Here is a 22,698-nt window from a genome sequence, read left to right as displayed (position 1 = left end):
TTTTAAGGAACTCCTTTACAGATGCCCTGCTCCACACCCGGGCGACTGCATTACACAGTAAGATTAATGGATTCACAGGCGGTTTCCACGGATTTAATGGCTTCTTAATAGAAGAGGGTGCACACACAGCTAGACTGCTATGACAAATCATAAAAGCTTTTTAATAAGAAACCTCAATTAGTTAATTAAAACTTGCTAATTGAAAATTCTAAGAAGAGCATGTAAAATATCCCAGACCTCTAGGTACAGCAATAAAACACCAACCCAACATACCTACCAGACAAGTACTACGTATCTATGCAATTGGAGACCTCGGTCAATGAAATAAGAAATGAGAGAATAGGTCACCACATAGAAACCTTGTGAGCAGCCTAATACGTCAGGAGTGAGGAGAGGAAATGATTATTATTTATCACACAGAGAGCAGGTGGGAGGAATAGGGCCACCTTTGTTAATTTACTCATTCCTTACTCGTCCTCCACCTTTACAGATTCAGCTCCCTGCAGTGGCATAAAGGCTTATTTAAAACATAACTTTTTTTTTTTTTTTTTTACCAATTTTGTATCTTTTAACATCTTTTCCTGTTCCCCAAAAGATGCACTTGATACTCAAGAAAATGCTCAGAATACACCTCACTAAGGTGGTGGATGCACTGTCTCTATTAATAGCAGTTCCAATGCTGTAAACACCTTTTAAAATGCCACACAACCAGCTCCAAGTCGAGGGGGAAGGAGGACAAATGATAACGGTGCTGTGGGACACTCCACTCATCATTGTACACACGCCTAGGAACACTGGTGACGACATTCAAGAGTTTATTTTTCAGGAAAATAGGGCCCCCAAAGAAAGCTGACCGCAGGAGCTAGAGATGGCAGGAAAGATGGGATTTGCCTGAATCGTTCCTGGATAAATGAAAACGGAATGCCGACTTTGACCAGCTCTACACTTTGTTCACTAGACATTTTTTATGAAACAGGGAAATATTATCCTTAAAACAGTTTCAGCAGGAGCGTTCTCCCCCACCCCCCCACCCCGGGGGTTCCGCATTTTCCTTGTGCGCCCATGAGAGAGTATTTGAGAATCTAGGGGCTCAGAGTGCTCTCAGGGTCTTTCCATCATGGGTATCAAAGGCTTGCTGTGATCACCCACAGAGGCTGGTTCAGTGCTTGGGACCTAACAGACCCAAGTTCAAATCTCAGCTCACCTCGCTTCAGCTTCCCCATCTATGCTAGTAAAATGGACGTGGCATCTGATTCGACACTAATTTCAAACCTTCCTGCTTTCTGCACATCAACTTTTTGTTGTTATGAATCCCCAGCAGTCCTTTATGTACAATATCCTGACTCACCACAAAATGGACATTCTCACTCAATTTACTGAGAATTTACCAGATCCCACACTAGCTGCACAGAAAAGGAAATATACACATTGATAAGAAGTATCAAATAATTCTTCTTCAACATTTTCTGATGGTAGATATGCTTAACTTTGCTGACTTTCTGTTAGAAGAGGGTGAAAACGCTCATAGAGATACTTGGAAATGTCCTGAGATCAACAGCCTTCAGTGTGGGGAAGGCCAAGCTCACAGGACACATGCATCACTTATGAAAGGTTGATCCAGCTGGCTGTAATGATTGGGTGATTCACAGCCGTCCCAATCCATGCGGGTCAAGACTTGGATTTCTAAGCACAGAAGGCTTTCCTGCTAATCCTGGACTCTCCAAGGGAAAGGGGGAACAAGGGGATCAGAAATGGCGGCTACGAGCGATATTTGGAATCCCACACGGAATCCAGAACTAACAGATCCACAGAAGAAAGGCAGCAGGCTCTGCCGGGCCATAAATTAATTACCTTTAATGGCCAGGCTCAGGGTAAAAGCAAATAGACACCCAAGTGCTCCCCTATCTGCTGCTTTCATTTTGGTATTTAGCACTGGAGTTAAAATCACTTTTAATCAGCAAGACAGGCAGTTGCTTTTAAAACAGCAACACGCTGGAGAGAGCATGTCCCCTGATAGTGCAGGGAATTTGAACTTTGGCCCTGGTTGTAGAATAATCCTACACATGCCTGTCTGGAATACACTGCAAATCTTTTGCGTCCCCTCTAAATCAATAGGCGAAAGTGATTAACAGAAATGATTCTCCCACCACCGTTTCTGTTAGAACACCCCTATATGGGGGTCACAGCCACCTCTTGAATTGAATAAACGAAGCAAACGGAACACAGCCAGCTTTTAGAATTAGGGAATTCACACTCTGAAGTGTACTGCTTTTGGGAGTGGAACTTTTCAGGGGCCGAATTTCTGTAAATCAAGGTGAACACATACTAAGACTGCAAATTTTCTGGGGACTCTATCCTCATATACATTATGTACACTTTGGCATACAGTATTCTGCAAACTTATTTTCTATTTGTTAAGTCAATGGCAATTTTAGAAGTACAAGAAATCACCTTTCTCCATGTCACAGTTAAATTTCTATTAATTCTAAATTGGAACCAATGTCGCTTTTAGGGTTATATTTCCACCTGTGAAGAGGATCAGAGCTAATTTTTGGAGGAGAAAACAAAGACTTAAGTCTTTATTTTGTTTCACATTCTGAATGGTCGGTCCCCGTCCGGGTGGTTAATAGTAAGTTAAAATGGTGGCAAGGGAGCAGCTTCCAGTCCTGGGCTCTCACACACAAATAACCGCACAAGTGATAGCACACGAACTGATGTTTGTAAATGACTCCATTTTTAACAAACTGAAGTAGATTTAAGGTTAACTGTATGAGAGAGAGAGGAAGAGGGAGAGAGAGAGCAGGGGGGGGAAGAGAGAGAGAGGTTGAGAGAGACTTTCCTGCCATAGTTTGTGGTCTGGAATTTATCGTGGTATCTGTGACTGAGTGTGTGAGTATGTGCGCATGTGTTTCTTTTTCTAACATTATCAGCATGAGAACAACTAGCAGTACGCTGTAGATTTCCCAGAAGAAGTCAAGACAGCTGTGACAGCTACAGGGTTTCACTTACAGACACCGACACTGCACATTTCAGTACAGATCAGACCCAAAGGTCAAAATATGTACATACTGTTCGTCAGCATGAAATTGAGGCAAAGACCATCACTCTTGACAGGGCTAAAATGTTGCATTTCTTTTTTTTTTTTTTCAAGTTGTCTATGCCCAGTGCAACTTTGTTCCATGATTTTTTTTTTAAGAACACAAATAAGCAAACAAAAAGTCAGGCATCCAATAAAAAAACACGCATCCATTCTATTTGCAAGAATCCACGCTCAAGTAGAACTGGGGGCAGCATGAAAGGAAGACGTGAATATGTTTATTTTTATGGTCAAGTTGTCTCACGCGGCAGAGATCCATATGCTTTTCTTATAGCTGATATTAACGCACCAATGTCTATCACCCGGGTTTCTGACATCTCAAAATTACTGCATGAGATGAATACGGGCTGTGGACCGCAGTGTCCTTAAATTTCCCCAAATTTGACAACATTCAGAAGGCTGGCGAGTGTCTCCCCATCTAAGAACAGCTGTATTTTTAGGTGACATCTTTTTTGCTGGACATTTGGCTATATTCAGTAAAGTGCTGATTAATCCTTCTTGATCTTTCCTCCTGACAAGGAATGACAGCCCCTTATATTTTATAAATCTCGAGCGCATTAGAATTTGCGAAGTCGAAAGACTAATGAAAAACAAAAGAGGAAAACAAAGCCAAAAATCATAAATCCTCCCTGACTCCAAGGCATTCCTCCCTTATCCCTAAAAGAAGCCCATTCCTGCACATCTTGTTTGCATTTAACTTCTGAGGTTCGTCTTGTTCCATCTCTAGAACACGTCAGGCGGCAGGGTATAAAGATATGACTACATGAATAAAAACACATGACCACTGAGGCCACTGCACACACGAAAACAAGACGAGACAGAAAAATATGAACTGCCAAGTGACATGTCACTTGGATACATGTGCTTCTGTACTTCGTCATGAGTGTTCACTGGGAAAGCTACTGGAAGTATCGGAATTCTCCTTCCCTGGCTATTGCAAAACAAGAAGGTAGAATCAGGAGAAGCTAATGGTCTGTGAGCGGCATGACGGCATCACTTCCCGGTTCTAGAAGGTTTGCTAAAAGAAAGGGTGCTCGACACATTAGCACGGTACAATGCGCTCACAACGCCACAAGGCTCCTGCTCACACCACGCCAGCGTCTTCCGAGAAGGTGCCGGGTGTGAGTTTAACTTGGGAAGAGAGGGCTGTTTTTCTTTTATCCCCACCCCGCCTTTCTTACACCAGCCCGACATGATTTACAGTATTTTTATTGCAAACATAGTCATGAAACCTCGCTTTGTGCAGACTGAAGCAGCGAAGAGGGAATTGGTGTGGTTTGGCGGTGGATGGAGGTGAAGAGCGAGTTGCAGAATTCTATTCCTGCTGCAAGTGAGGAAAACGCAGTTCAAGGCTGACCCCGCACCCGGTCGTGCTCACGGGGGTGGGGACTCCTGCGAGGCAAGGACACGGACAGACAGTGGCGTGTGGGTGTGGCCGCACCTGTCATGAGCTGATGCCCATAAATGGCATTACCCCCTCTCTGCGCCCCTCTGTGTACGGACGAGAGGCAGGAGGACACAGTCTGTCACGATCGTTCCCTCGGGCCCAGCCTCTCGTGGGAAAGCCGGGCTCGTTTTTCTCACTCATATTAGGTGAAGCTTTCGAATCAACGGAATTCTTAGGAAACCCTCCAGGGATGGTCCCGGCTGACCCTCCCGTGGAAACCTGCTTGGAAAGTTCCGAATTCCTTTGGAGGTCTGGGATTCCGATCAGGTAACTTGCAAAGAAGCAGTGCGAGCAGCAAAGATAAAGGGGCTTAAGTTCTGACAAGAAAACGGGCTGGGACATCCAGGTTAACTGCGAGCTGGAGGAGATGGGGCTGCTCCCCACAGATCTGAGGAACTGGGCGGGTCCGGGGCCACATCACTTCTAATCTAAGAGATTCAAAAAGGCCCAATGACCATTTCTTATCACAGTTTCCCACCTAAGACTTCTGCTCATTTTGGAAGGGGGCGGGGAGGAAAATGGGGGGCTAGACTGAGGGGCTGTTGAAAACAGAGAGGAACGGACATCAGCACGCAGGGCACCTGGAGAGCAGCAGGGCAGGCCCTCTAGGCCCACCTGCACCCTGTCTGGCCACATCCCACCCTGAACCCTGTGGGGTTCTCTGCTTGGGCACAGGAAGAAGAAATGGAATGCAGGGACATCCCAGTTTTCTGATTGCCTGCTCCTTCTTACGGTGGCAAAGGGAGGGATTCAACAGACTCACTCTTTTATCAGTAAAGAGATGGACTCACGTCTTCTCACCAGCCATATTTGTGGACGCACATTGGCCTAACTACCTATTATTGCACAGCAATCCAGAAAACACATAAATGAAAAAGCAACATTTAAAAACAGTTTCTCTAGCATCATTTTTAAGCATGTGTGGATTAAACACTTGACAGGACACACAAAAGCATCTTATCTGATGAAATCTAAATGCCACTTCTTTCCCTTTTTTATTCTTATTATTATTTTGGCATTTTTACGTAACAAAAATAAAGAGGAATGATGGATCAAAAATAAATTGCTCTAAATACCACTACAAACCACTGGATAACTAAACTTGAAAAGACAGACAATGCAGAGTGTCAGTGAGTATGCGGAACAGCCAGCAATCTCGTGCTTATAGGAGAGTAGTGTAGTTCAACTCCCTTCAAAACCTGTGCAGCTGTTTCTAACATACACCCCTGTCCCATACCTCAGCAATCCCACCTCTAGTAACAGACAGGGAAACGAATGCTATGCTCACAAAAGACTGGTACAAGAATGTCCACAGATTCTCTATAATAGCCACACACCATGAACACTACATATAAAACAAAAACAAAACATGTACCAATACATGTAATAATATGGATGACTCTAAAAAACACATGTAGAGCAGGAAAAACCAGATCCGAATGGGAATTAAATGGAAGACCACCTGAAATTCCTGACTGATTAGCTTTGCTGTAAGCTGTATCATCTTTATAATAAAAGGCCTGTGGCCGTAACCCTGTAACGACCAACGACCAGACGGGGAAACACAGGGAACCGGGTGGGTGGTGGTGGTGGCCGGAGCGAAGCAGCCTGGGTCCTGGGTGGGTGCCTGGCAGTGGTCAGAGCGAAGCAGCCCAGGTCCCGGGTGCCTGGTGGCCAACAGGGCGGGTGGGTGGGTGTGGTTGGGCAGGGCCACGTGATTTCGCGCGCTGGGCTTCTAGTTCTATACATAATAGAATGAGTCCCATAATTCACAGTTCACATAGTAAACTCATTAACAGATGGGAGAAATGACAGCCAGGGCAAAGCTCTGTTATTCTGAAGATGGAATTCCAGAGCCAGGGTCTGACTTTTTGTATTTGACATATTTTAGGAGCTACAGGTGTCGTGTGACCTAGGGGATCAGAAATTGTAGGGTTACAATAGTTTTTCACGTTTCAGGTTTCTTCAATATCATATACAAATATGTTCTTGCCTCTTTAAAACTCTAGAAAATAAGCACTTGCTGGCCTTAGCCATAGAGAAATCTATGCCAAAGACCAGAAATAATCTTTTTTTAATGGGTCAATGAGCTAACAGCATAATGTGCCTTTATGACTAAACACATTCCGGCTCTGAGTTTTAAAATATACGGCTGCTGTCTAGCAAAGATTAATGCAATATAGAATCGGCTTTTCATCTCACTTGTTTGGCCCAAGAGAACTGTACATCACTGAATCTGGTTGGTGCTGAACACAACGATAAAACAAGCAGGAAACGAAAAGAGAGTGTTTGCATGGGCACAATGAAGAACAGATCCAAGCAACTTCCCAGCTTATTTGCTCCAAATGAATCTGCCCCAATAATGGAAACTTAAATCACCCCTGAACGAGCAGTGGATTCGATGTTTCCTGGGAGCCTGTCACACACGTCTAGAGAGGAAGCACCGTGACATCGTCCTCGAGGTGTAAGGACGAGGACACCACAGCCTCCCTGCTACCCTTTGCTTGGGCAAAAGGCAACTTGGGCAGTATCTGACACACAGAGGTGAGCACACGACGTGCCAAGGTGGTGCTGTGCTTTCTGAGAGCTAGACTATCGTTAGACTCTCTCAACTTGAAATGAAAGACTGAGTCGGCTAAGCCAGGCACAGTCGAGGGAAGATGTATGCAGACACTGCCGAGAAGGCAGGGACGATTCCAAAAGCCAGCTCTCATTTCTGGTCTTGGCATGCTGAATCCTACCTCATTAGGGGAGAGGGGAGTTGGCAGGAACTGATTGTATGGGGGCCCCACCATCTGGAAATTACATGGGTCCATGTTGTCACCTAAATCTGCAGGGACATTTCAATGATCACAAGGTGGAAGCTGCCAGGAAGGCTTCTCTGCAAATCCTGCTTGTCGAACATCATGTTTACAGCCATAGCAAAGGTGCAGAGTGAACGCATCATCGAGGACAACGCACTAACTCGCATCAAACAAGGGGAAAACCCCTGGGACAGGACCGACACGAATGCAATGACCAGAGACCAAATTGCCACCTGCTTGGGGCTGAACGAACAATCCTCCTCACTTGTTGTTTGGTTTTACCAGCAACTGGAGACGATGACATAAAATACAAGCTAACACTTCAATAGTCTAGTCTGGTAACCCCACGTGATCTTCATGTTCAATTAAAGAATGAGATGAGAGTAAGGCCTGAGCTGTAGGTTTTTAGAGGCAGTGTGTAGGAGGCAAGACGATGGTGTTGGAAATGAGGAGACCTGGGCCGCATCCCGGACCTGCCTGGGTTCTGTGCGGTTTTGAGAGAAACCATCTGACATCTTTTCATGTTACTCTCTGGGTGATCCAGAAGAATGACAGAACAGGGATACACAACTAGAAGATACGGTAATTCAAATCCCAAGTCTGTCATTTACTAGCTGTGTGAACTTGGGCAAGTCACTGAATTTCTCTGATCCTTGTGAAAAATGAGGTAAGAGCCATCTTTTATAGTAGAATCATGGCTCAATGGAGAAAATGTGTGATTGCATAAGAAATTAGGATATTTGGGTTATTTGTGAAAGTTCTTTGTAAAGTAAAATGGGTTATGATATACACTTTAATTGTTATTATTTGCTTCTACCTTATACTCCACAGGGCAGTATGATGACATGTTAAGTAAATGAAGTTCGTATGGAAAGCAAGGTAATAGTATGGGGAAGCACTATGACGTACAAGAAAACATAAAGACTTTGGAATCACATAAATTTGGGTATGAGCCCACGTCTTAAAGCTACTTAATAACTCGGACATCTGAGGTGTCTTAACCTGGGGTCTGTGGACCCTAAGGGGCCAGGGGTAGAATTCAGGAGATCTGTGAACTTAGATTAAAAAAATTTATATCTTCAACTCTGTTAATCACTACTAAAATGTAGCCTTTCTTTCAACTTTGAATATAGGCAGCCAATCACAGTATTTTCACAGTATCTATGACTTTGCACCCATAGAAGTCACAGCAAAACTGTAACAGATCTCAAAATATTGTTTATACTTACCACTAATTTGAAATTAGGGAGCTATTAACCTGGCACCTAAGTTTCTTTTACTTAAGGCCTTAATAAAGAAGCACATGCTACCATACCACAAATTTGTTATTTTAATACTTGACAATACATTTTAATATAGTTGGTTTTCTTTGTAATACTATATATTTTAGTTTATGAACTTAAAAACATTATTTTTGGAAATAATCCGTGGGCCTCAACAGCTCACAAGGGGTCCAGGGCACTAAAAAAGTTAAGTGCTCCCACAACTGTCCCGGGTTCCTTCTCTTTGGTGTAAAAGGGCGACAAGAGCTGTTGCAGGGTCATTGTGAGATTACAGAGGACACCGTGAAGTGTACTGCCCAGTGCCCTGCACACAGTAGGTGTTCAACCAACAGAATCTAACCTGTGCTGAAAATGATTAAACAGGAAGTAACTCTCTGTATTACACGTTCCATTCTACCGCAATATGACCATTTTGATAAAAAGTAGTTTTGGTCTTTTAAGGATTTAAGGTTAATGCTTTCTGGTGCCTTGACTATCTTTGTTTGTTCAGACTGGATGGACCTGTGCTGTTTGGGATGAATGGCTGTGCGGCTGTCCTTTCTAAGCCCAGAGGTGAGAGTCTACCCGGGGGCTGAGGCTGGAGAGGTGTTTCTGGGGACACGGGGCTGACCGAGCTGCACTGCTTCCAGCCAACAGGCCAGGTCTTAGCCCTGGTGTCAGAGATGAAAACACATTACCAGAAACTGAATACATGGAGCTCTTGTGAAGCTTGTGCGTGGAGGGCCTTCAAAGGCAAGACTAGTACGTGGGCTCAGCATAATGACCCTCAATGTTAGAAAACTAATGTTTCAACTCGAGTCCCAAACCAACAGGCTCAGCAATATGAGAGTATCCTGCAAATGGGAGTGCGTGAGAGCTACAAAGGGAAGATTCATGGCCTCCTTAATTAACTCCGAGGTGTTGTGCATAAGGGGAAAATGATAAATCAAGTGAATTACTGCCAGCGATCTGAATTTCCAAATGAAATAAGAGAGGTGTAGCGCCTCGAGCCATTCTGTAAATGTGTACGGTGGCGGTAGAGGGGGATCTCCAAGGTCATACCTTTTGTTGAAATTTGCCACTATACACGGTATTCCCTGTACTTGTCGGTGTGAAGAGGCAGGAAATAGAAAGCTGCATAAAACAGAGAATGCGCGGTACATGTAAAACTGTGTCTGTTATTCATGCATTTATTCAAACACGGACTGAACACCCAAGGAGTTCGAGGCCCTGCTCTAGAAGCTGAGGACACAGTGATGACCACGATGACAGAGTCCTTGCCCCCACAGAGCTCACATTCTCCAAGGGAGGCAGGCACTCAACAACAAAACACTTTCAGGTGCTAAGTGCCAAGAAGAACATGAAAGCAGAGTAAGGGCACAGAGATGGGCGGATGGGAACTGTTTCATTGGTGCTCAGGGAAGACCTGCAGTGCAGGTGACATCTGACCAGACACCTGAAGGAGGTGAGAAAGTGAACTGCGTGAAGCTCGGATGGAATAAACAGCATCCCAGCAGTGGGACCAGCAAGGAGAAGAACTGGGATGAGGATGAGCTGGGTGTGCTCAAGAGTAGGATCTGTGGTGAGGGTGGGAGGCGAGGTGGGGAGGCTGTAGAGGTGAGGGCCCCGATCACAGAAGCCTTCCTGGCCATGGTGAGGAGTTTCCCTTTCATTCCAAGTGTGACAGGAAAGGCACTGGCCGGAAAGGGAGGCAACCTAACCTGGATTCCACTAATGTAGGAATCCAAAGAAATGCTGGCCTGCAGAACAAACCAGGGGTCAACCCACACTACACCACTGTTATTATTTATTTACTTTTAATTCTCGCCCAAGGACACGCTTACAGAGAGAGGAAGGGAGAGAGAGGAAAATTGATGAGAGAGAGAAACATCCATCAGTTGCCTGCCATACATGCCCCAACCTGGGATTGAACCCGCTACCCAGGCATGTGTCCTGACCGGGAATGGAACTAGCAACCTTTTGATGCACAGGGCGATGCTCAACCAACTGAGCCACTCCAGCTGGTCTCCAGCACTGTTTTAATACACACATGCACATGCAAACAGATCTGGAAACAACCTGAATGTCCACCAATTAGTAGTGGAAGAGCTGAATTGTTATACATTCATATCTTAGAAATTTACATAGCCATTAAAGAATGAATTAGAGCTATCTCCCACTTTGACCTAGACAGATATTAAATAAAAAAGAGAGAAGTGTGTATATTATATGTAGAGAGAGATCTGTATATTTGTATATTATATATTTCTTTTCCTCTCTCCATCTCTCACAGTTTTATACAAACAAATGTTAGAAACAACCAAACCCCTATATATACATACTAGAGGCCCGGTGCACGAAATTCGTGCACGTGTGTGTGTTTGTGTGTGTGTGTGTGTGTGTGTGTGTGTGTGTGTCTCAGCCCAACCTGCACCCTCTCCAATCTGGGACTCCTTGGGGGATGTCCGACTGCCTGTTTAGGCCCGATCCATAGGATCGGGCCTAAACAGGCAGTCGGACATCCCTTTCACAATGTAGGACTGCTGGCTCCCAACTACTCGCCTGCCTGCCTTCCTGATTGCCCCTAACCACTATGCCTGACAGCCTGATCACCCCCTAACCACTTCCCTGCCAGTCCCTGATACCCCGGTCACCCCCAAATGCCCTCCCTTGCATATTCCCTCTTTATTAGATAGGGTTTTTTCTTTAGCATATTGGACAGTCCTGTTTTGGCTCAGCGGATGGATGAAGCATTGGCCTGCAGAATCAAGGGTCCCAGGTTCGATTCTGGTCAAGGGCATGTACCTTGGTTGGGGGCACATACCCAGTGGGGTGTGTGCAGGAGGCAGCTGATCAATGTTTCTCTCTCATAGATGTTTCTAGCTCTCTATCCCTTTCCCTTCCTCTCTGTAAAAAATCAATAAAATATATATTATAAAAAAAAGAAACATTTAAGGTTCCTCCATATCTGCCTGGCTGATGTGACTCAATGGTTGGGACCCCAGGCTGCCACCGCTGGCAGGGGATGGGGCCCTGGCCAGGCTGAGACCCCAGCCCAGGCTGCTGCCTCAGTCCAGCCAAGCTGAGACCCCTGCCCAGGCTGCCATCTCAGCCTGTCTGTGGATAGTCCGGTGGGGGTGTGCGTCTCCAGCCCAGGCTGCCTTCACTGGCCTGAAGATAGCTTGGTGGGGGTGCACCACCCTGCCGTTGCTGCTGGCTGGGTGATCATGCAGTTGGGTGCCCGGCCCTGCAGGAATGAGACCCCAGCCCAGGCAGCCGCCTCGGCCAGGGATCATGCGGCTTGGGTGCCAGGCCCTGGCGGTCTGAGACCCCAGCCCAAGCAGCTCGGCTTGGGGGCGTGGCCCTGGCGGCCTGAGACCCCAGCCCAAGCCTGTGTGGCTTGCCAGCCATCCCGCGGCTTGGGGGCATGGCCCTGGCAGCCTGAGACCCCAGCCCAAACCGGGGGGGCTTGAGAGCCATCGCGCTTGGGGGCCATGCCCTGGCAGCCTGAGACACCCCCAGCCCAAGCTGGCTCGGCTTGGGGGCGAGGCCTGGCGCCCTGAGACCCCAGCCCAAACCGGCGGGGCTTGCGAGCCATCAAGCGGCTAGGGGGCGAGGCCTGGAGGCCTGAGTTCCCCCAGCCCAAGCCTGTGTGGCTTGCCAGCCATCCCGCGGCTTGGGGGCGTGGCCCTGGCAGCCTGAGACCCCAGCCCAAACCAGCAGGGCTTGAGAGCCATCGCGCTTGGGGGCCAGGCCCTGGCAGCCTGAGACACCCCCAGCCCAAGCTGGCTCGGCTTGGGGGTGAGGCCTGGCGCCCTGAGACCCCAGCCCAAGCCTGTGCGGCTTGGGGGCGTGGCCCTGGCAGCCTGAGACCCCAGCCCAAACCGGCGGGGCTTGAGAGCCATCGCGCTTGGGGGCCATGCCCTGGCAGCCTGAGACACCCCCAGCCCAAGATGTCTCGGCTTGGGGGCGAGGCCTGGCGGCCTGAAACCCCAGCCCAAACCGGCGGGGCTTGAGAGCCATCGCGCGGCTTGGGGGCAAGGCCTGGAGGCCTGAGACCCCAGCCCAAACCGGCCTGGCTTGAGAGCCATCGCGCTTGGGGGCAGGCCCTGGCAGCCTGAGGCACCCCCAGCCCAAGCTGGCTCGGCTTGGGGGCAAGGCCTGGCGGCCTGAGATCCCCCAGCCCAAGCCAGCTCGGCTTGCCAGGGATCACTTGCGAGTCTCCGCTCCCAGCTCCTCCTGCCAGCGCGATTGGCACCCCAAGTCCCGCCCCCGCGCCTCCTGCTGGCCCAATCGTGGGCGTAGCGGAGTGATGTATTTGCATACTTCCCTTTTATTATGTAGGATGCCTGCATTGAGGAAGAATGTAGATGGGTACTCGCTATTACATTAACATTGTGGTGTGACTTACAGGAGCCAGAGGAGAGGGGGTTTGAGGCCACAGAGACCAGAGATGGCTGTGGAGGACAGGCCATGGTGCCAGCTTTGAACAAGGGAGAGAAATGAAGCGAACATGGATGAAAGACCCAGATGAATTCGAAGATGAGGGAGGGAAGTTGAGACTGAACCTGGAAATGGAAAACACTGGAAACTGATCAATTCAGCAAGGTTTAACTAGGGATGAAGGTTTACAGGACAGTCTTGAGGGTCCAGCTGAGATGGGATGAATCACACTGCTAGGTGCTTTTCTGTAGTGCCTCCCAGCTGCTAGCCCGAAGAGAGAGACAAATGCATCTGAGGCTGAGATTGGAGGCAATGGGTGGGCAAGGACATTGGAGCACGGGAATTAATCTAAAATGGTAAATTCAAGGTTAGTATCTAGCAACCAGCCTGCATGTGGAGGCAAGGAAGAAGGGCTGAGACCTTAGAAGTCTCAAGGCAAATGTGGCAGAAAAGGAGGAGGCCATGGAGACTCTGGTCAACAGGGAAATGTTCCAGGTGGAGACACTGAAAGTAGAGCAGCTCTTGCTTAGGACAAAGTCTAATCAATGGCTTTCTACAAAGCAGGGCAAAGGAAATAGAAGTCTAATTTTAGATAGTTTCAGTATCACTGAATCTCTACTGGCCTGTAATAAGTGGGAAGATTTTGGAAAAAAAAGAAAAAGAAAAGAGAGTAATGCAGCTTTGAACTGGATGGGAAGATGCATAACATGAAGATGCCATAAATACTGATGGGTGGCGATAAGAAAGACTAAAAAGATGGTCTGATGTTGAGTTGTAGAAGCAACTTGTCTTAAAACAATAACTGCCCTGAGAACAAACTGTAGATGACAAAGTAAATTATTCCAGGAGGCCTAACAAGCGAATCAGATCCCCAGCTCTGCCAAGACTCCCCTCTTCTACCTTGTGTTTTACGCCAGCAGCACAAGCTACTTGTCGGAGCAAGCCAGAATGCCACGTAAGGGCTCCCTCTAGCTTCCCAGTGTCCCTCGAATGTGCATGTTTTTTGCAGAACACAACGAGCAAGCCAAATCAGGTTAGAGACATTACCCAGGAAACCTGGCAGGCAGCCATCTCGGCTTTGTTTCAACCGATGTCCATAAAAACACAGGCTAAGAAAATGGTAGCGTGATGTCTGGTGTTTGAGATCTAACAGCATGCAACATGTTTATGGCATGCATTAGGCCACAGCCTTCAGTCTGGGGCTGGGGCACACAGCAGAACTTCAGATCTGGTGGACAAAGGAGGGAAAGAGAAACGCATGTCTTGTACTGTAATAAATATGACTGCTCTCCGAAGACCACAAACAGGTGGTTTCATGAAAAAAAAAAGAAAAAAGAAAAAAAAAAGCTTACTGCCTTTAGATTAAAAAATAAAAAATCAAATGTTTGTTTGTATAAAATAAATAAAAGGCCAGTGCACACTTGGCTAATTACAGCATTTTTTACGAGGCTATGACAGACTATAATCTGGCAGAAATGAGTCCAACTGAAACAGCAAGAATGAGGGTTTGGGGGAATTAGCTGAGGTTTTGGAGTGGGAATAAAAGTGGGAAAGAGGAAGAAAGCTTTCATTAAGCAGTTCACATTTTGGTAAGAGGATTGAAAAAAAAAAAAAAACCAAAACAAAAAAACACACACCCCAGCATCCAGACTGATTTTATTTTCATTCAAAACAACCTCTTCTTTAGCATATTTTTCCTTTAGGTTCTTGAACACACTTATAATGACTGCTTTAAAGTCTTTGTTTCCTAAATCTAACATCGGGGAGGGTCTCTATTGACTATTTTTTCCCCCCTCTCGTTTAAGGGTTAGATTTTCCTGTGTCTTTCATGTCTAGTAATTTTTTACTGTACATTAGACATATTTTTATCGGATTCATTCCTATGAAGACTAGTGATTTTTGTTCTAGCAGGCTGATCATGTTGAACCTGTGTTGGCCTAGATTTATACTTTATTCGGTCAAATCTGTGGAAAGCCCAAACTCTGTTAGGATTCACCTCCAAACTCTGTCTTTTCTCTGAAAATCTTATGAGGCCTTGGTTTTAGGTGTTGTTAGGGTGTCTCTAGAGCAGGCAACCCTGTAGGACAGAGTTCTTATTTCTAATTTGGTCTTTCTAGTATCTCATTTGGAAGATTAGGGTATTAACAAGTTGTTTTCATGCAGGCTGAGCTGGAATGCAATGCCTACCAGCACTGCTTGACCAATGGTCTCACTGTTTCATCCTCACCCCTGTTGCCACTGCTCTTTGGTAAGACTCAGCCTTACCCTGAACAGGTATAGTCCACCCTCAGCCATGGACTCATGAAGGACCCCCATACAAACTTTTATGGCCCCTTTCTGCACAGATGCCTCATCTCCAATGCCCCTGTGCTACTTTACTTGCTCCAACTCCGCCGTCTCTCTCTCAGCTCAGTGGGACTGCTCTGCCGTCTCTCTCTCAGCTCAGGGGGACTGCTCTGCCTGAGCTCCAGCTCACTCTCCTGCAATAAGGAAACTGTCCTCAGGGAGTGAGCCCGGTGACCACAGAACTCACCTCCTACGCTTCCTTTGTTTTGGGGAGCTCAGTCTTGTGCTGCCTGCTTCGTATCCTGAGCCTGAAACCCATTATCTCATACTTCTGTCCAGTCCTTTATGGTGGAAGAACCAGTGATGGCCACCCTTTAGTATATATATATATATATATATATATATATATATTTTTTTTTTTTTAATTTCTTTATTGATTAAGGTGTCACATATTTGTCCTCATCCCCCCATTCCCATCCCACACCCCTCCCCATGGATGCCCCAACCCCCTGTTGAACTTAACCATTGGTTAGGCTCATATGCATGCACACAAGACCTTTGGTTGATCTCTCCCCCCTCCCCCCACCCTCCCCTATCCTCCCTCTGAGGCCCGATAGTCCGATCGATGCCTCCTTGTTTCTGGTTCTGTTCTTGTTCATCAGTCTATGTTGTTCATCATTTCCCCTAGATGAGCGAAATCATGTGTCACTAGAGATTTACTTATAAGAATTGAATGTGCGACGAGCAATAATAGTTATGCTGACAGGCAAATGAATCAGTCTGTAGTGAGTTTCTTTCTGGACCAACAGTTCTTTTGAGACCCAATATCAATGTCCACCAGTTCCTTATGAGTACATGTCGGCACTGACCCCTCAGCTCTGGATGGTGGACAAATGGTGGTAATGCAGGTCCGACTCCCTCTGGTTTGGTCTCGGCCGGACCCAGGGGCATGGCTTCACCCGGATCCAGGGGCCCACGGCCTCACCCGGACCCGGGACCCAGGCTCACCCGGATCCAGGGGCCCACGGCCTCACCCGGACCCGGGACCCAGGCTCACCCGGATCCAGGGGCCCACGGCCTCACCCGGACCTGGGGCCAGGCTCACCCGGATCCAGGGGCCCACGGCCTCACCCGGACCCGGGACCCTTTAGTATATTTTTATGCTGGATTCCAGATAAATGCTGAATAAAAGTTGTACTAGCTTACCATTCCATTTTCATCACACAGCCCTCTCAATGCACTTGGATAGTAGAGGCTCCTGGATTCTCATAGAAGTGTCCCTAGAGTTCCTAGAATCACTGTCACACAAATTTACACGCATTCATTTACTCCATGTATATTTATTGAGTCTACTATGTGCCAGACACTGTTCTGGGGGTGGGGACACAGTTGTGGGAGACGGGAAATGTCTCTGCCTCCCGGAGTTTACTTCCTGGTGGGAACTGTTGTGGCCCCGCTCCAGAGCAATGCTTCCTTTGCAGTATGGCTTGATAGAGAAAAGGGTGACTTAGCTTGAGCGGAATAGGAAGAATAAAAAGACCTATTTCTTCTATACCATTGTGCCAGAGGCACTGTTATAGGTGCTCTATATGCACTAATTGACCTGATACAGTAAGGAAGGTATTGCTATTAACAGAGATGAAGAAGCAGAGGCCGAGACTTGCCAACTTGCTCACATAGTTTGTGAAGAGCAGAGACAAGACTCAGCTAAACTGGCTGACTCCCGCGGCCATACTATTGCCCTCTTTCCCAAAGAGAGGAGAGAATTACATTGCAGTTGGGGGGTAAACAGTGACAGTTTCTAAGCCAAAAAAAAAAAAGCCAGCTAGGTGTCCGGGCAAGTCATGAGAAGTAAATGGATCCTTATTAAAAGTGTAGAAGTTGCCGAAACCGGTTTGGCTCAGTGGATATAGCGTCGGTCTGCAGACTGAAGGGTCCCAAGTTCGATTCCGGTCAAGGCAAGGGCATGTACATTGGCTGCGGGCATATCCCTGGTAAGGGGGTGTGCAGGAGGCGGCTGGTTGATGATTCTCTCTCATCGATGTTTCTAGCTCTCTATCCCTCTCCCTTCCTCTCTGTAAAAAATCAATAAAATAAAAAAAGTTGTTCTTGTTTAAAAAAAAAAAAAAGTGTAGAAGTTAATGGCGTTAGCAAAGGCACAATTTTGTCCTCCTCCTCCCCCATTGACCATGAGAATAAAAAGAGAGCATTCTGTATCTGGATCAGAAACAGCATGGAAAGCTGTCCTGAACAAAAGGCTCCGGGGTCCCTCGGGGGAGCCGAGGATGTAGGTGGAAATGATAGTTCTAGCAATGCCCGACACGTATGTGGGCAACTAGTCCCATCAGATGCTTCAGGAAGAAGTGCTCTGAGATCAGGTACATATTAGAATTACATCGTCCCTTCTGGAGATCAGCATAGGAGAGGATCTGATAATCCCGTGGTAAAGAAACCCTTTTTACTTAACCCTGGACTTCCCAAACTTAATCGACCAAAGAACCCTCTGTGAGTACCTCAGTTGTGTGTGTGTGTGCATGAGCGCGTATGTGAAACTGGCAAATACCCCTTGGAATTACTGTTCTATGAAATCCATTTTAGAATTTGCCGTTTAACCTTAATAGCAAACACCAGACTAAATAAAAATCCATTTCTAGGAGGTCAGACCTAACTGCTACTGTGCCAAGCAGTGCAGGGAATTTGAGTAGAGCTGTCGTTTAGGTATAAAGAATATTACGTTTTTGTTAGCCAGTAAATGACAAGGATTGGGTACAAGAAGGTACCGACTTGTGCCTAGGCATGATATTCCTTCACAGCTTACCCAAAAATGCTATACATATTAACAAAATTTAAAGTTAATTTGGAAACTTCGATTTATATTATTTTAATAAAAACAGTTTGTAGAGAAGATAGTATAATTGATAGCCATGACAATGTATGTTATATCTTTAAGTTATCGCAGTTATTCATTTCTGGGGCACCACAAGCTATTAATACTCTATCTTGTCACCTGAACTACATCATAATAACCTGAAGGAAATATCCAGATGCAACCGAGGGCTTCGCATCAGCTTTCTTATGGAGACTCAGCTGACTTCACCCTGCAGCTCCCCTGCCCCCTTGAGAAGAGGTGGAGGGCAGTTTCCCGCGTGCCCCGGGGTTTTCCCTTCCTTTCCTCCCGATCTAAGGTGCTAAGGCGTCCTTTCCCTCTACAGCCGAGGCCTGCTAAGCTGGGATGTGCCTTGCACACTCATTTCCTGGTGGCATTATGTCATTTAGGAGCTATTGCTCACCTCTCATAACATTTTTAGCTTCTGCTGTCTCCTACTGTTTCATTTTACTAGGCTGCTACCCTCCAATTATTTACAGCCTGGGAATTACTCTTATTTTTGTATGTGTTCCCTCTGCCCAACCGTCCTATCCAATTTTTCCATTAGTTTTCCAAATTCCCTTCTTACTTTTCTAAACTAGTACTTTCCTCTCTGATAGCCCAACAAGTCAGGCTACACAATGATTAGGAGCACAGATCCTAGAGCCTGATGGGGCAGATTTGAACCCAGGACTCCCCAGGTCCTCCCCCCCTCCCCCTCCCCCCCCCGCCCCGGGAACTAGGTCAAGTTATTTAACTTGAGTCTCAACTTCTGCACCTGTAAAATGGAGATCATCATAGCACAAGGTGTAAAAGTATTATTTTCGCTTTTTCTAGTGTTATTTCTTCTATATTCTCTCATTCAAAATCTTCTAGTTTTTATTCTTGCCTTTTACACTTTATTTTCCAGATGCATAAATAATATACAGACTAAACAATTAAATTTCTCATTACATAGACTTGTCATTGTTCCTCACATCACAAAATTAGCAGAACTTCCTATCCTTACAATTTATACCCATCTTTTTTTTTCTGCAGAATTATTCCCACAACCTTCACTAATTCATTCAGGCTCCCTCATTCTCATTAAACTATTTCTATTTTAAATTTGTGCAGGTATTGTAACAGATCTATTTTTAAAAGAATTAAAGGTTTGTTTGACACATTATGTTCAAGAGAGTGAAGCAACATTAAATAGATATAAATAAAGGATCCAATTTCTACTCAATTCTTTTCACAATCCAAAAAGGTAGCTCCATTTTAAGGATCCAAACTCTGTTGATTTCAATCAATGTTATTGCCAAAGAAAGTTTCATCTCAATTTTGACACACCCCAAAGTCCATTAGAGTTGGATAAATGGATATACGAGCAGCAAAATATTCTTTTCCTGCCTTCACTGCTCAGCAAAATTAGACTTTACTTTCCCCTGAGGTTTAAGAAAAAAAAAATTTTATTTGTTCAATTTTTTTTTTTATAGTCCTCTTTTCTGCTGTAGTCAGGATATTGCTGTTAAGCAGACTTTCTTTCACATTTTAACCCACATTGGTCTCTCCTTGAATCCGCACTGGCTTCGTGACTTCCAATGCATCCCTTTTGTAATGAAGGCCCTAATGATTCCTTTTAGCAGATTTTCCCCATGGCCAGACGTGGCTTCCTCCATGCTGCTGCCCGTTGCTCTGCCCTCTTCCATTTACTAGGTGTTTATTTACCATCTACAAACAAACATCCAGAGGGTCTACCATGTGTTAAGTACCATGTTATGAATGTGGCACTGTTTAGAAAGGGATCCCGAGAGAGGAGGGTTGTTAGTAACCTGGGCAACCTTCCATACACCGTCCCCTTCACCTAGAAATCACTAGTAAAAGTGTCAATCCCCATACACAAGTCTACTTTACCAGCTAAGATGACATGTGGTAAGTCCTCTGATTTCTCAGGCCTCTAAATACAATGATGTGACGGGTTCAAGATGTGTCTTCTCCAGACCCAAATTCTAGTTTATAGCAAACACAGAAAATGGAGGAACTCACTAAATGACCTCTTCGGGAAGACAACCAAAAGGAAACCCGGAGGAAGGAGCCTCCTGTGGGACACCTGGCCCTTCTCTGGTCACTGTCAACAGAAGGGACTGTGCCAGACAGATTAAAAGAAACGAGGGAAAAACATGTAGGTGCAATGCAGTGTTCTGGGTTCGACACTGGATGAGACAGACAACTCTAAAGGATTTGTTTGTTTTATCTGGGAAAATCTAAATATGATCTGGGTTAGATATAGATTACATTCAAGTGTGCTGAAATGGAAAAGCAGAGATCAATGACTACAGAGTAGGTTGCAAAACAGTTTTCCCCCCAAATATATATATATATAAAATGTGTGAATGTTTATTGTTGCGTGTTTTTTTTTAAATATATTTTTATTGATTTCAGAGAGGAAGGGAAAGAGAAGAGAGATAGAAACATCAATGATGAGAGAGGATCATTGACTGGCTGCCTCCTCCACACCCCCTACTGCGGGTCAAGCCTGCAACCTGGGCATGTGCCCTTGACCGGAATTGAACCTGGGACCCTTCAGTCCACAGGCTGATGCTCTATCCACTGAGCCAAACCAGCTAAGGACAAATATATTTTTATTGATTTCAGAGATGGAGAGAGATAGAAACATCAATAATGAGAGAGAATCATTGATTGGCTGACTCCTACATGCCTCTTACTGGGGGTCGAGCCTGCAACCCAGGCATGTGCCCTGACAGGGACTCGAACTGTGACTTCCTGGTTCATAGGTCAACGCTCAACCACTGAACCATGCTGTTTTTTTGTTTGTTTGTTTGTTTGTTTTCTTATAACCTGAAAATGTGTTAAGGTGTTATCAGTAGTGACAGCTGGGTGGTAGGAATGTGACATTTTAATTAAACAATTTTTTTGTTTGATTACACTTTATAATTGCCTACAATGCTGTAGTAATAAAAGATTATTTTTAAAAATGACTCATTTTCTCCCAGAAGACTCATCCAAGAAATCTCACACCAACTAACTACGCTAACTCTCTAGGATTCAGGCATATCCCACTGCGCAGTTGATGCTAAATTATCATCCTTGAATCAAGTTCTCTGGTAGTGTTTGTGTGTGGCCCTTGTCCCTATTCGTCTTCTTGTGTATCCCAAATCACACCTGGCAGAGTATTTATTTTTAAAATATTTTTTAAAATATATTTTTATTGATTTCAGAGAGGAAGGGAGAGGGAGAGAGAAATAGAAACATCAATGATAAGAGAATCATTGATCAGCTGCCTCCTGCACGCCCCCTACTGGGGACCGAGCCCACAACCTGGCATGTGCCGTTGACTGGAATCAAACCCAGGACCCTTCAGTCTGCAGGTTGATGCTCTATCCACTGAGCCAAACCGGCTAGGGCCAGAGTATGTATTTCTTTAGTGAGTATAACACCTGAGTAATGAATAGATCCTTGCTGCCATCATGGCTGACAATTTAATCAGGAAGAATGAACATGAAAACCTCATAGACTCTTACTAGAACAAGGCTTGGTGTCACATGAATTTGTATATATCCAGGTAACATATTTTACCCAAAACACAATAGCCACACCATTAAAAAGTTCTACTTAATACCACAGTTAATCTACAAGCCTATTTATCCCATCCTTCACTATAACTAGGCTAATTAACATTCACATAATTCTAATGTATAATTAAAGACTTTTCCAAACCCATGCTAATCACTGGAAATAACACATATACATCTTTATTTGTATCTGATGTGATTTTGAAGGTGTTCTACTTTAAACATCTCAAAAATTATGGGTCATGATAAACTATAGATCTTTTCTCTCACTTTCAGGAAAGGCTGATAAGTAGGAAACACAAAACAGATATGCAAATAAATGCTTATGCTAATGAATCCTTTAAAAACACGCTTCATAAAAGAACTTGATGCAGCACAGCCAACTCCAAAGCTCTCTCTAGACAAGACTGAAGCAAGTTTTCTAAAAAGGCATTAAAATGAAACAGTACAAGTAACTCATTCCCAACTTTCCACTTCAGACCCTGAACCTCAGCTCTGGTACCAATGACTAAAAACACACGCTTCGTTGTATATAAACAAGGGAGAGTCAATAGAAAGTCATGCATTGAATTATGAGCAGGGTTTGTCGCTCCCATTAAAAACTAGTTCAACCAAAGGACTTGTGTGCATGAGTATAAGCCTAACCAACCAATGGACACAGACACCAGGGAGGTGAGGGCATGAGTGTGGGGTGGGGGATAGGGGGTGGGGGGCAATGGGGGGATAAGAACACATATGCAATACCTTAATCAATAAAGAAAAAATTTCTCTAAACAAACAAACAAAAAAAGCTAGTTTGCTGTGCTTTGCTTTTCTCTCTTCAGGGTTGTGAGTTTTCTTACCGTAAGCCGATTTCAGGTTCTCTCCAAAAATCACTGTCTCCTTAAATTATCTGAGTTGGCTGAAACACCACATCCT

General features: G+C 45.3%; 1 protein-coding gene across 3 annotated transcripts in view; it reads right to left on the bottom strand.

The window, feature by feature from the left end:
• Window positions 1-22,698, bottom strand: part of JAZF1 (JAZF zinc finger 1) — a 300,096-nt gene that overhangs the window by 111,258 nt on the left and 166,140 nt on the right. The window lies entirely within an intron of this gene.

The sequence above is a fragment of the Cnephaeus nilssonii genome (assembly GCF_951640355.1).
Source record: "Cnephaeus nilssonii genome assembly, chromosome: 12".
Lineage (NCBI taxonomy): Eukaryota > Metazoa > Chordata > Mammalia > Chiroptera > Vespertilionidae > Cnephaeus > Cnephaeus nilssonii.
This window is presented reverse-complemented; position numbering and strand designations above follow the sequence as displayed.